The 11,291-nt window shown below is 44.6% G+C and overlaps 1 long non-coding RNA gene across 2 annotated transcripts; it reads left to right on the top strand.

Annotated features, from left to right (window-relative positions):
- The first annotated feature begins 349 nt into the window (after positions 1-349).
- LOC142849565 (uncharacterized) lies at positions 350-5,483 on the top strand. Of its 2 annotated transcripts, none has more exons than XR_012910590.1 (3): positions 350-423; positions 2,756-2,849; positions 3,646-5,483. It is a non-coding gene; the product is annotated as an uncharacterized LOC142849565 (long non-coding RNA). The 2 variants fall into 2 exon arrangements; XR_012910589.1 differs by lacking the exon at positions 350-423 and adding an exon at positions 2,106-2,301.
- Positions 5,484-11,291: the final 5,808 nt, after the last annotated feature.

Consider the following 11,291-nt stretch of genomic DNA (forward strand, 5'->3'; position numbering starts at 1 on the left):
GGCACACATTGCTACAGCAGGTTACCCACGCCCAGAGACTCGCCTCCAAAGCCAGCAATAATCATCACAGGTGGTTTCTAAGTAGGAAGGTGAGTGAGATCTTTGGCCAAGGTACCCAACCTATGGAAGCTGCTCAGTAAACATCTATGCCCCCTATTTCCTGGGGAGCCTGGGGCCTTGGCTGAACTTCTTCATTTCCTTCACCACAGCAAAGGGCTTCGCATGCCCAGACCTCTCGGAATGTCTGCCTCCCTGCCAAGCCTTTTCTGGGGACTCTGTTGGGTAGCCTGGCAAAGCACTGAGCTGTGGAGACGTTTGCCCCACTTCACTCTCTGCAGAATTCTGTCCCATTCTCCGAGGCAGGAACACAGCTGTCCCTCACACTGAAGACAGCACTCTTTAGCCTGCTGAGGAGACTCCTGGGTAAGTGCTGATGTAATTTGTTTTGTTTTGTTTTGTTTTTTCAAAAACTATAACAGGCTTCTGAGTTAAGCATTTGCTCAGCTGGTCTGTGCCAAAGACGACAGGTGCTTTGTGTCACTGCCTGTTGACAACAGCCGAGCTGACCTTCAATGGCAGAGCCATTCTGAGGGTGGCGAGCTACAGCGAGGGTCCAGAGGTGTCCTAGATCTTCCAGACATAGTACAGTTGGGAGAATGAGGAAATGACAGCCTGCTCAGACTCCCTCTGTCCTCAGGCACATGTGTTCCCAGAGTTGCCATAGTTGTTTTAATTAGGATGTCCAATTTGTTTAAATTAGAGGAATACAAATTCTATATTTACTTCTTTCTTCCTTTTGCTACACCATGAGGCTTGGGCAGGCAGGAGTCTCTGTCATCTGTCTGTTTCTCAGTACAGAGTTAGATACAGAGAACCTACTTATAGAAGCTTATGAGATGGGCCAACCAACGTGATGGCTCTGAAGACCCGGTTTCCCGAATTCTTTGCGTTCCTTGGCAAAGGCCACTGTTAGCCACAGGTGTCTCCTAAGAGCTTCTGTCCCAACGTTTCCTTTTCATCCTGGAAACGGAAGTTCGCTTTGAAAGCTGCTCCATTGTTTGTCCGGTTTAACTTCCAGCTGAACGGGAGCAACTGGCGGGGGGCTTGGCCAGTCTGCACACCGCGTGTTTTTGTAATCTGTAACGTTGCCTTTCAGACCAAGTACAGCAAGTTACAGCCAGGGTAGCTAGGATCCTAAACTCGGCTTTTCTACCTTTTGTTGGTCTAATCCAAACTATGATGTTCACAGAACCCTTCTTTCCTCTGTCCAGAAAGTAGATGGAACAAGGTGGCGGTGGGTAAGATTGGACCTAAAGATTTTTGGATCTGGGTCTGGAGAGATGGCTCCATGCTCTTGCGGAGGACCTGAGTTCAGTTCCTCACATCCGTATTAGGAGGCCCATGACTGCCTCTAACTCCAGCTCCAAGCGGTTTACTGCCCCCTTCTGGACTCCCTAGCTACTTGACTGCACATGTACATACTTTGCCCCCCTCATTAAAAATAATATAATAATATAATAAATTAGAAATAAGATTTTGGATCGCCTGATGGAGAATGTGAAAAGAAAGACCCCTTCCATTTGTAATCTGCATATAGCTTGTCTCCTAAAAGAGGAAGAGTCTAAAGAAGTTCTTCCCATGGATCTTACACAAATTATATTTTAAAATTTTAATAATACTTTATTATTAGAAATAACAAATAAATAAAAGCATTTCATATCAAAATTAATCACATCCAAATCTATACAGCTTAATGAACCTATACAAAGAATTGGCATTAAAAATGGAAACTGTGAAGCTTCATATTACATTTTACACTTTTGGTATGAAATATATTTTATGCATGTATACACCATCCAGACCAAAAAAGTCCATGACAGAATTAGAACTAGAAAAACAATTAACTTTATGTCCCCTTTCATAACTATGTACATTCCCTGCACAAATGTACACAAGGATACAGTGTAACACAAAGAAAGAAAAGAGAACAAGGAAGATCAGGCATAAGGAGAAGAGAGAGGAGTAAATACAGCACTTTATGCAAATTAGAGTAAAAGCTTCTTTTCTTTCTTTTTAAGGCACAGACTTACTATGTATCCCTGGCTGGCTTGGAACGTGCTGTGTAGACCAGGATGGCCTTGAATTCAAAGAGATCCATTTGCTCCTGCCTCCTGAGTTCTGGCATTAAAGGCACGTGCCACCCTGCTCAGCTAATTGTTTTGATTTTTTAAAACAAGGCAAGCAGCAAAGCTGTGACCTCTTAACCTTCCTGCTTCTACTTCCCAAGTGCTGGGATTACAGGTATGAACTAACCATATCCAGTGTTTTTCCTGCTGTGGGTTGAACACAGGTTGTACATACTAAGCAAATACTATGCTCTCTATGCTCCTGCTTCAGTCATAAGAAAAAATAAAGCAAGCAAGCCAATAACACCTTCATTTGGAATGAGGAAGATCTGATAACTTGGAACCAAGAACCTAAATTTTTTACTTGACAAAATTGGGTCAGGGGTTGTCATGAACTACAGAGTTGGTTTTTCTAAATGGCTCCGTCCTAGTTTTATTTTGTGCCATGATATTACACTCTGACTAAAAGTGACTTACAGAAGAGGCAGGTTTCTTTCAGTTTACACTTCCAGGCCCTAGTCCATTGTTGCATCAGGGTCTCAAGACAGGAACCTGGAGCAGAAAGCATGGAGGAATGCTGTTTACTGGCTTATCTAACTTTCTTAAACAGTCCATGTCTACCTGCCTAGGGATGGTGCCACCCGCTAGGGACTGGGTTCTCCCTCGTCAATCATCAGCCAAGATAATCCCTCACAGACATGGCCATGGGTCAATTTGATGAAGGTAATTCTTCAACTGAGGTTCCCTCTTCCTAGAAGACTCGGGGTTATGTCAGATTAACATCAAAAAGTAACCAGGATGGGGCTGGAGAGATGGCTCAGAGTGTAAGAACAGTGGCTGCTCTTCCAGAGGTCGTGAGTTCAATTCCCAGCAGCCACATGGTGGTCATAACCATCTATAAGGGGATCTGATACCCTCTTCTGGCATGTAGATACAACGCTCATAAACATAAAATAAGTACATCTTTAAAAATAAAAGTAACCAATTGGGTGGTGGTAGTGCACACCTTTAATCCCAACACTCAGGAGGCAGAGGCAGGTGGATCTCTATGAGTTAGAGGCTAGCCTGGTCTACAAGAGCTAGTTCCAGGACAGGCCCCCAAAGCTACAGAGAAACCCTGTCTCAAAAAAAAAAACCCAAAAGCCAACCCTCCCCCCCAAAAAAGCAACCAGGACAGATTCCTTTATAGGCAGGAATTATTTTACCAAGTATGCATTTAAATCATCAGTTACTGCTCACTCTAAGATATTTTTCTTTCTCCTTTCTTTCCTTCCTTCTTTCTTTCTTTCTTTCTTTCTTTCTTTCTTTCTTTCTTTCTTTCTTTCTTTCTTTCTTTCGTGTGTGACAGGCTTTCTCTGTGTAAAAGCCCCAACTGGCCCGGAACTCACTTTGTAGACCAGGCTGGCATTGAACTCAGAGATCCTCCTGTCTCCCTCCTGAGTGCTGGGGTTAAAGGTGTGCGCCATCACCTCCTGGCTCTTAGAGATTTTCTAATGGGTAAATCATCCTTTGGTTACAGGAGCTAGGAAACACACATGGCTGGAAAACTAATCCTCATCGTAGACGCCTGTTAGAAAGAGAATAAGGAAAACCGAGCTGATTCCATCAGGGGTTGCTGGTCTCGCTGTGCTCTGGGTCTGAACATCCCTGCTCTGGTATCCGTTAGAAGCTGGGCATTTCCATGAAATGGACGCTTCTGTTCTCTGGCCACCTGGAACAAGACCAGTCCTAAGAAGGAAAGAAAAATGTGGGACACGGGCCTTAGGCTTGAGTGTGGAGAAATCACTGCCTCCTTTCCCTGATTCAGGATTTGGGGAAATCAAGAACATTCCCATTTTAGGGAGGTGGCTGGCCCTTGCTTCATGTCTGGCCACAGCAGGAAGGAATGTGGGGGGTCACTCTAGGACCCAGGCAATCTGAACAGCGGAATTTGTTTGCTTGAGTTTCTCTGTGCTGTCATTGTCCCCTCTCCAGCTGTTTACTAATGAATCCTTGAGTTTAAACCCAGCGTGGGTTATCACAAAGGGAGGTGGGAAGGTCTGTATCTCATGCTGAAGCAGGGAAGGAAGGCAAGGCAAGCTGGATTCTGAGAAGAGCAGGTGTTTAGACATAAGATCTGCGACATGAAGCCAGAGAGCTGGCAGAGGTGGAGAGAGCAGAATTGTCTGGAACTTGTAGGCATCTCGCAAACAGCTTGGCCAAAACCTGCATGTCTTCAAATCTAGTAGCAAAAGGCTCGGGTTGCAGTGATGCGCAGCCAGCAGGTGTGTGAGTTCACAAAGTAGTGACGCCTGGCACATTTAGGCTGTATCAGAACCCTGAAATCGACTCTGTTGCTGTCAGGGGTGCACTGTTCCCCTGGGTGCTCCTTAGTATTCGCTCTGTGGTTACCAGTGGATGGTTCTCCGAGGTCCCTGATGGCTCAGCTGTTCTAGGAGTTTGTGGGGTGCTAGAGACCCTGATGGGGTCAGCTTTGTTCAGTTCCCACCAGTCTCCCCATTCTCCTCTCACCGCTGTGTTTCTTCTCCTCTGGCATGAAGGGTGGGGCAGTGCTGGACTATTTCAGCACATGTAGCCAGAGCAATGCTGGAATATTTCAGCACATGTAGCCAGAGCAATGCTGGAAGCCACTCCGAGTCTTTCTTAAGTGGAGAACCTTGTGCTTTAGACGGATACATTCTTGGAAATTGTGGCTCTGAGGTCTCTCTGACTGCAGGAGGGGAAACTCCCATTTAGATTGTGACATGCTGAGAAATTTTGTAACATTTTTTAATGTAGGGGAGACAAATCAGAAGGAACATAAACAAAACCCCAGTTTCAAAATAGTTAAAGAATACACAACTTTCTTGAAATGTGTGCATTGAGCAGTGCAGGCCAGCCTGGAGGACAGGCCACAGAACTGTGTGATGGAGTGTATTTTCCCAAGATCATTACTGTAACTCTCCTACCTCCTGCTTGTCCTGATATTTTGATATTGTATACTCTCTTTGAAAGATGGGGTATACCACCCATTTTCTTGAATCAGCAGGTTTGTAACTTTGAGGGAAGTAATATTATTGAGTGTGTGTGTGTGTGTGTGTGTACGCGTACATACGTGCACATTTGACACCGCAGACTGAATTCAGGACCTTAGGTATGCCTCACAAATGTCTACCATTGACTTACACATCCAGCTCTGTATGTGGTATCTGAGTCTAGGTCATCAATGATGATATGATAATATAGTTTCTGTCATTTTTCAAGTTAAATTAATGAGTTAGTCAAGTTTGTGAGTATGCATTCACACACATATGTGTGCACTTGGAGATCAGAGGTCAACTTCAGGCAGTATTCATACACACACTTATGTATGCATCTGGAGATCAGAGGTCCACCTCAGGCAGTATGCACGCGAGCGTGCGCACACACACACACACACACACACACACACACACACACACACATATGTCTTCACCTGGAGATCAGAGGTCCACCTCAGGCAGTATGCACGCACACATATATGTGTGCACCTGGAGATCAGAGGTCCACCTCAGGCAGTATGCACACACACATATATGTGTGCACCTGGAGATCAGAGGTCCACCTCGGGCATTCCCCAGGCACTGTCCACCTTGTGTTTTGAAACAGGGTCTCTCACTGGTATCTGGGGCTAGCTTGTCAGTGGGCAAGTGAGCCCCAGGGATCCTTCTGTCTCTGTCTCCCTGTGATGAGGTTACAAGTACATCACCATAACTGGCTTTTTAAATTTAATATATATGGGTACTGGGATTAAACTCAGATGTTCATGCTTGCACAGTAAATACTACCAATTGAGCCATCTTCCCAGACCTTCTGCATGGTTTTTATGGAACACTCATTCTTGGAGCCTGTATTAGATATCTGTTGTTCCATAAAAAAAAGTGGATTCCAAGACATCAACTTAAGATAACACACATTTATTATTCATTTCACAATTTGTATGAGTTAGGAATTCAGGCATGGCCAGCTGGATCCATGATTTAGGACATGTCACAAGAGTGTGATTGAGGTTTCTGGAAAGGACTGGGGTTGGGGCTCTCATATGAAAGTACAAATAGAGAATAGTCTATTTCCAAGGCTGCTTCCATGGTTTGAGGGAAGAATTCAATTCTTTAAGGTTTGTTAAACAGAAGACCTCGGTTTCTGCTGGCTTTTGGAGCCTCTTCAACAGGACAGCTTGCTTCATTAAAGCTAACAAGAGGAATGGAGAGATAATACACCACATGCCTTTGCAATTTAATGATGAGAAAACTGTTCTCTCGGTGTTGACATGTCCTAGTTAGTTATCTACAAGTTAGTCAAGGGGATGAGGGTGCACAGGCTATAAGTTCCAGCAGGTAGGAATCTCGGGGGGATTTTCTTAGAGGCTTCTTACCACAGAACCTAACCACTCTGTTGTGAGAAAGCCAGAGGGGGAGGGGCACAAATACTAGACAGATGAGTAAAAGAATACTCAGCTAATTCCTGAATCCAGCCATTTGGTAATCAATCCCCAGCCTTTGAGGCTCTAGACACTGTGGAGCAAATAACAGCTGTCCTTATCATTCCCTTTGTAATTCCTGACCCATGTAACTCTTGAAAATCAAGAAACTCATGTTGTTTTATACCGCTATCTAGTAAAGGAAGCAATCCATGTGTCTTGAAGTTTTGTTTTGTTTTTTTTTTATATTTATTTATTTATTTATACAATGTTCTGTCTGTATGCCTGCAGGCCAGAAGAGGGCGCCAGACCTCATTCCAGATGGTTGTGAGCCACCATGTGGTCGCCGGGAACTGAACTCAGGACCTTTAGGAAGAGCAGGCAATGCTCTTAACCACTGAGCCATCTCTCCAGCCCCCTGAAGTTTTTTTTTTTTTAAATCTCTTTTTTTATTGAGAAACTGAGAAAAAAAAAACAAGTTTCCGCCTCCTCCCAGCCTCCCATTTCCCTCCCCCTCCTCCCACCCTTCTCCCCCTCTCCCCACTCCTTTCCTCCTCCCTCTCCAGTCCAAAGAACAGTCAGGGTTCCCTGCCCTGTGGTAAGTCCTAGGTCCTCCCTCCTCCGTCCATATCTAGGAAGGTGAACATCCAAACTGGGTAGGCTCCCACAAAGCCAGCACATTACATAGGATCAAAACCCCTTGCCATTGTCCTTGGCGTCTCATCAGCTCTCATTGTTCGCCATGTTCAGAGAGTCCAGTTTTATCCCATGCTTTTTCAGTCACAGTCCAGCTGGCCTTGGTGAGCTCCCAATAGATCAGCTCCACTGTCTCAGTGGGTAGGTGCACCCCTCGTGGTCCCGACTTCTTTGCTCTTGTTCTCGCTCCTTCTGCTCCTCATTGGGACCTTGGGAGCTCAGTCCAGTGCTCCAGTGTGGGTCTCTGTCTCTATCTCCATCCATCACCAGATGAAGGTTCTATGATGATATGCAAGATATTCGTCAGTATTGCTATAGGATAGGGTCATTTCAGGTTCCCTATCTCCAGCTGCCCAAGGAATTAACTGGGGACCTCGGCTTGGGTACCTGGGAGCCACTCTAGGTTCAAATCTCTTGCCAACCCTAAGGTGGCTCGTGTCTTGAAGTTTTATTGCTTACCTGGTTACCTAGTTTGATTCATGAAATGCTCACTGAGTGATGTTTGCAGTTGAGTTGAAGTTACATTTTGCCCAGAGTTTGTAGCCTGAGAATACTTTGAGAGTTTACACAGATCTGAAAACATTGAGATTCTCTGGTTGTCATACACATGACTTTGGCTCATCAAATAAAAGCAGTATTTCATTTTGAGCCTTTTTCCTCTACTAGTAGTCTATAAAATGCCTTCAAAGGCACAGGGCAGATCAAGTTTTCCTAGTCTGGTTTTGGGATTCAACTGAACTGGCATGGCCAGGGGCACACTCTTGAATAAGGTAGGACATTCTAATTGCATGCCTGATACTGGAGAGATCAACAAGAGAGAAAATAACAGAAGAGAGAGGGAAGGAGGGAAATGGAGGAGGAAGATACATGTACCATGGTTGCCATATTGGTAGATCAAGAGTTGAAGCTAATAGGGAAAACTGTCTTTGGGTTTGTTCACAAGGACTGAAGAGAAGAGGAACACGTAGTAGTAGAATTGTCTAATGAGAGAGGCCACCCTTTGCCCATCATTTTCAGAAAAGTTTATTAACCCAATATATGGCATTCTATTTTTTTATTACAGGGCAAAATTTTGTGCTTGGATTGACACAGTGCCAAGCAACATGGTACTAAAGAACCATTAACCCTGGGAAACCAGCTAAAGAGAAGATATGTGTCCTGGATCTTATAGAAACATTGCAGGAAGCATTAGACTTCTGTGGACTGTGAGGATATATATTTTGAGCAATGTAGCTCCTGTGATATAGGGAGCCCTGAGTGATATATAGGTTCTCTGGGCATTGGATGTGAGTGAGGTCAGCCCAGTTTCCAGTCCTTGTATCTTTCCTCACATTCATGTCTATTCTCTTCTCCTGGGCTATAAGTGTGATTCCCCCAGGACCCACCCCTGACCTGCACCTATTGGCCAGTTCCTACACCAGGTATCTGGGGCAGTCTGGTGATACAACTAAACAAAGTCCAATGATCCAGGGCTCCACCTAAGATCACTCCTACGATTTGATTTTCCTGATTTTATACTTGGGTCTTGAAAAGTAAGACTTGTCTTTGCATTCAAGTCCTGGGCTGTCTCTCTTTCTCCACTCTGTGGGTCTTAGGAATAGTTGTTGAACTTAAGCTTTAGAGTCATTTCCTGCCTTTCTTCTCTAATGTTCCACCTGCTCATTCCATCCGGGAGTCAGGAACTCTGGGCTCCGTGTACAGATATGATTACAGGCTTGATGTTTGACTTCTGAAAAGTCATGTTTACTCTCTCGCCCTTGGATTGCTCACCTTGAAAACACTGTGATTATTAACTTAGCAAGCTTAGATACATGTCCCCTGGCAACATGGATGGTCTCAGGAATTACTTGGTCTTGACAGGTGCTATTAAGACAAGGTGAAGGTTAGGACAATGTCTTAGTTATTGCTGTGAAGAGACACCATGGCCATGGCAACTCTTTTGTTTTGTTTTGTTTTTTGAGACAGGGTTTCTCTGTAGCTTTGGAGCCTGTCCTGGAACTAGCTCTTGCAAACCAGGCAGGTCTTGAACTCAGAGAGATCTGCCTGCCTCTGCCTCCCAAGTGCTTGGATTAAGGGTGTATGCTACCACCGCCCGGCCATGGCTACTCTTAAAAAGGAAACATTTAATTGGGATTGGCTTACAGTTCAGAGATTTAGTCCATTACCATTTTTGTGGGAAGCATGACAGTGTCCAGGCAGACATGGTACTGGAGAAGAAGCTGAGGGTTCTACATCTTGATCCACAGGTAGCAGGAAATGAACTAGCTTGTGCTTCTGACACCTAAAGGCCCACCCCCTAGAGATATACTTCTTTCAGCAAAGCCATACCTACTCCAACAAGGCCACACCTCCTAATAGTGTTACTCCCCATGGACTGAGTATTCAAACACATGAGTCTTTGGGGGACTTTCCAATTCAAACCACGACAGACAGGTTGTGATCGCAGGCTTCATCGGATGGGAGGTAGGGCCATGCAGCATAAAGTAGAGACAGGTCCAGAATCTTGGTTTTCAGCACTCAGGTGATCAAATGTAGAAACTCAGCAGGTTGTGGAGCAGGATCTGACTCTCATGTGGGGAAATGCCTACTAGGATAAGCTGAGACTCAGAACCACATCCAGAACCGGAACTAAAGGGATCTGATTTTAGATCAAGATTCAGTTTTCAAGGATCATGGGAAGATAGGCTGAAGGAAAATGAAGCTGAAGGTTAAGTGTGGGTTGAGTCCAGATAACAAGAAGGTTGTGTCCAGGTCACTATGAGGTTATTTCTAGCTCAGCACTTTATTGGGACAAAGGCAGTAAGATGCTCTTACAGGTCAGTCGGTGCAGTTACAGTTGCTTAGACTCTCCTCTTTCTTCTCAGAGCTAGGCCTGGGGTTCATACCCACCTATGGACAGGTATGGTTTGTTAACACCAGATCTCTCTGGAAGAAGATTCTAGGATTCCCTAGACAATCTCAGACACATTGGAGAAAACGAGGGAGCTGTCTTGCAGGCCACAGCATCCTCACACTACTCAGAAAGAGCAGGCCAGTGCACCTCCGACCTGGTCCTCTTGGCACTATGCATGTTGAATCAGTTTTTGGACAGAACAGTCTTGTGGGTTTACTGCAGCAAGGCAGGGAGACACCTCAGGGGGTCCTGCAGAGTGCACTCCATAAATGCATCCCAAACAGGAAAGCTGAATGAAATGAATAGAAGAGAACGACAGCTGGGAGACAGGTTCCATTAGCAGTGACACTGAGGAGCAGGGCTTTCCTTGTAGTATCCTCACCATTGACAACTGAGCCTCAACCTTTCCCCTATAACCAAAAAATAATTCTTAAACACATTTTTAGATTATAAACTGCTAGAGTCAGGGAGATGTTCCTACCCTTGACCCAGTCATCCCACTCTTGGGATTCTTTCATAAGGAAATAATTCAACAAAACAAACAGCCAAGCACACAAAGATATTTATGACATCATCAATGGAGGCGGCACATGTTCAACAGTTTCGGTACATCTATTCACAGAATCTCCTGAAGGGGTTAAAATGACCACTGTGAAGGGTGTTCCAAACATGGACATGTACAATAAATAATTTAAACTGGTTAATTAAAAATTATTTTATTATTTTTAATTGTCTGTGTGTGCGCACGTGCATACGTGTGTGTGTGTGTCTGTGTGTGTCTGTGTGAGTTCCCCAACACGGGTGCTGGAACTGATCTAGGGTCCTTTGTAGGAGCGGTACATGCTCTTAGCTGCTGAGCCATTTCTTCAGTCCAACCACATTTATATAGCTAATTTTCAAAAACTATCTTAAAATCACATGTATTTATCTAGTTATGTGTGTCACATGTGTGGAAGTCAGAGGATAACCTGTGGGTGTTCTTTCCTTTCTGCACAGGGGTCCTGGATCTGAAACTCAACCTCAGACTTGGTAGCCAGGGCCCTACCCGCTAAGCCATCTTGCCAGCCTCCAAATTCACTAATTTCTTTCAAATTTTTCATCACTGTGGTTAAATTCCAAATGAAATATAAAAGTTACT

Source organism: Microtus pennsylvanicus, chromosome 5, assembly GCF_037038515.1.
Source record: "Microtus pennsylvanicus isolate mMicPen1 chromosome 5, mMicPen1.hap1, whole genome shotgun sequence".
Classification (NCBI taxonomy): Eukaryota; Metazoa; Chordata; class Mammalia; order Rodentia; family Cricetidae; genus Microtus; species Microtus pennsylvanicus.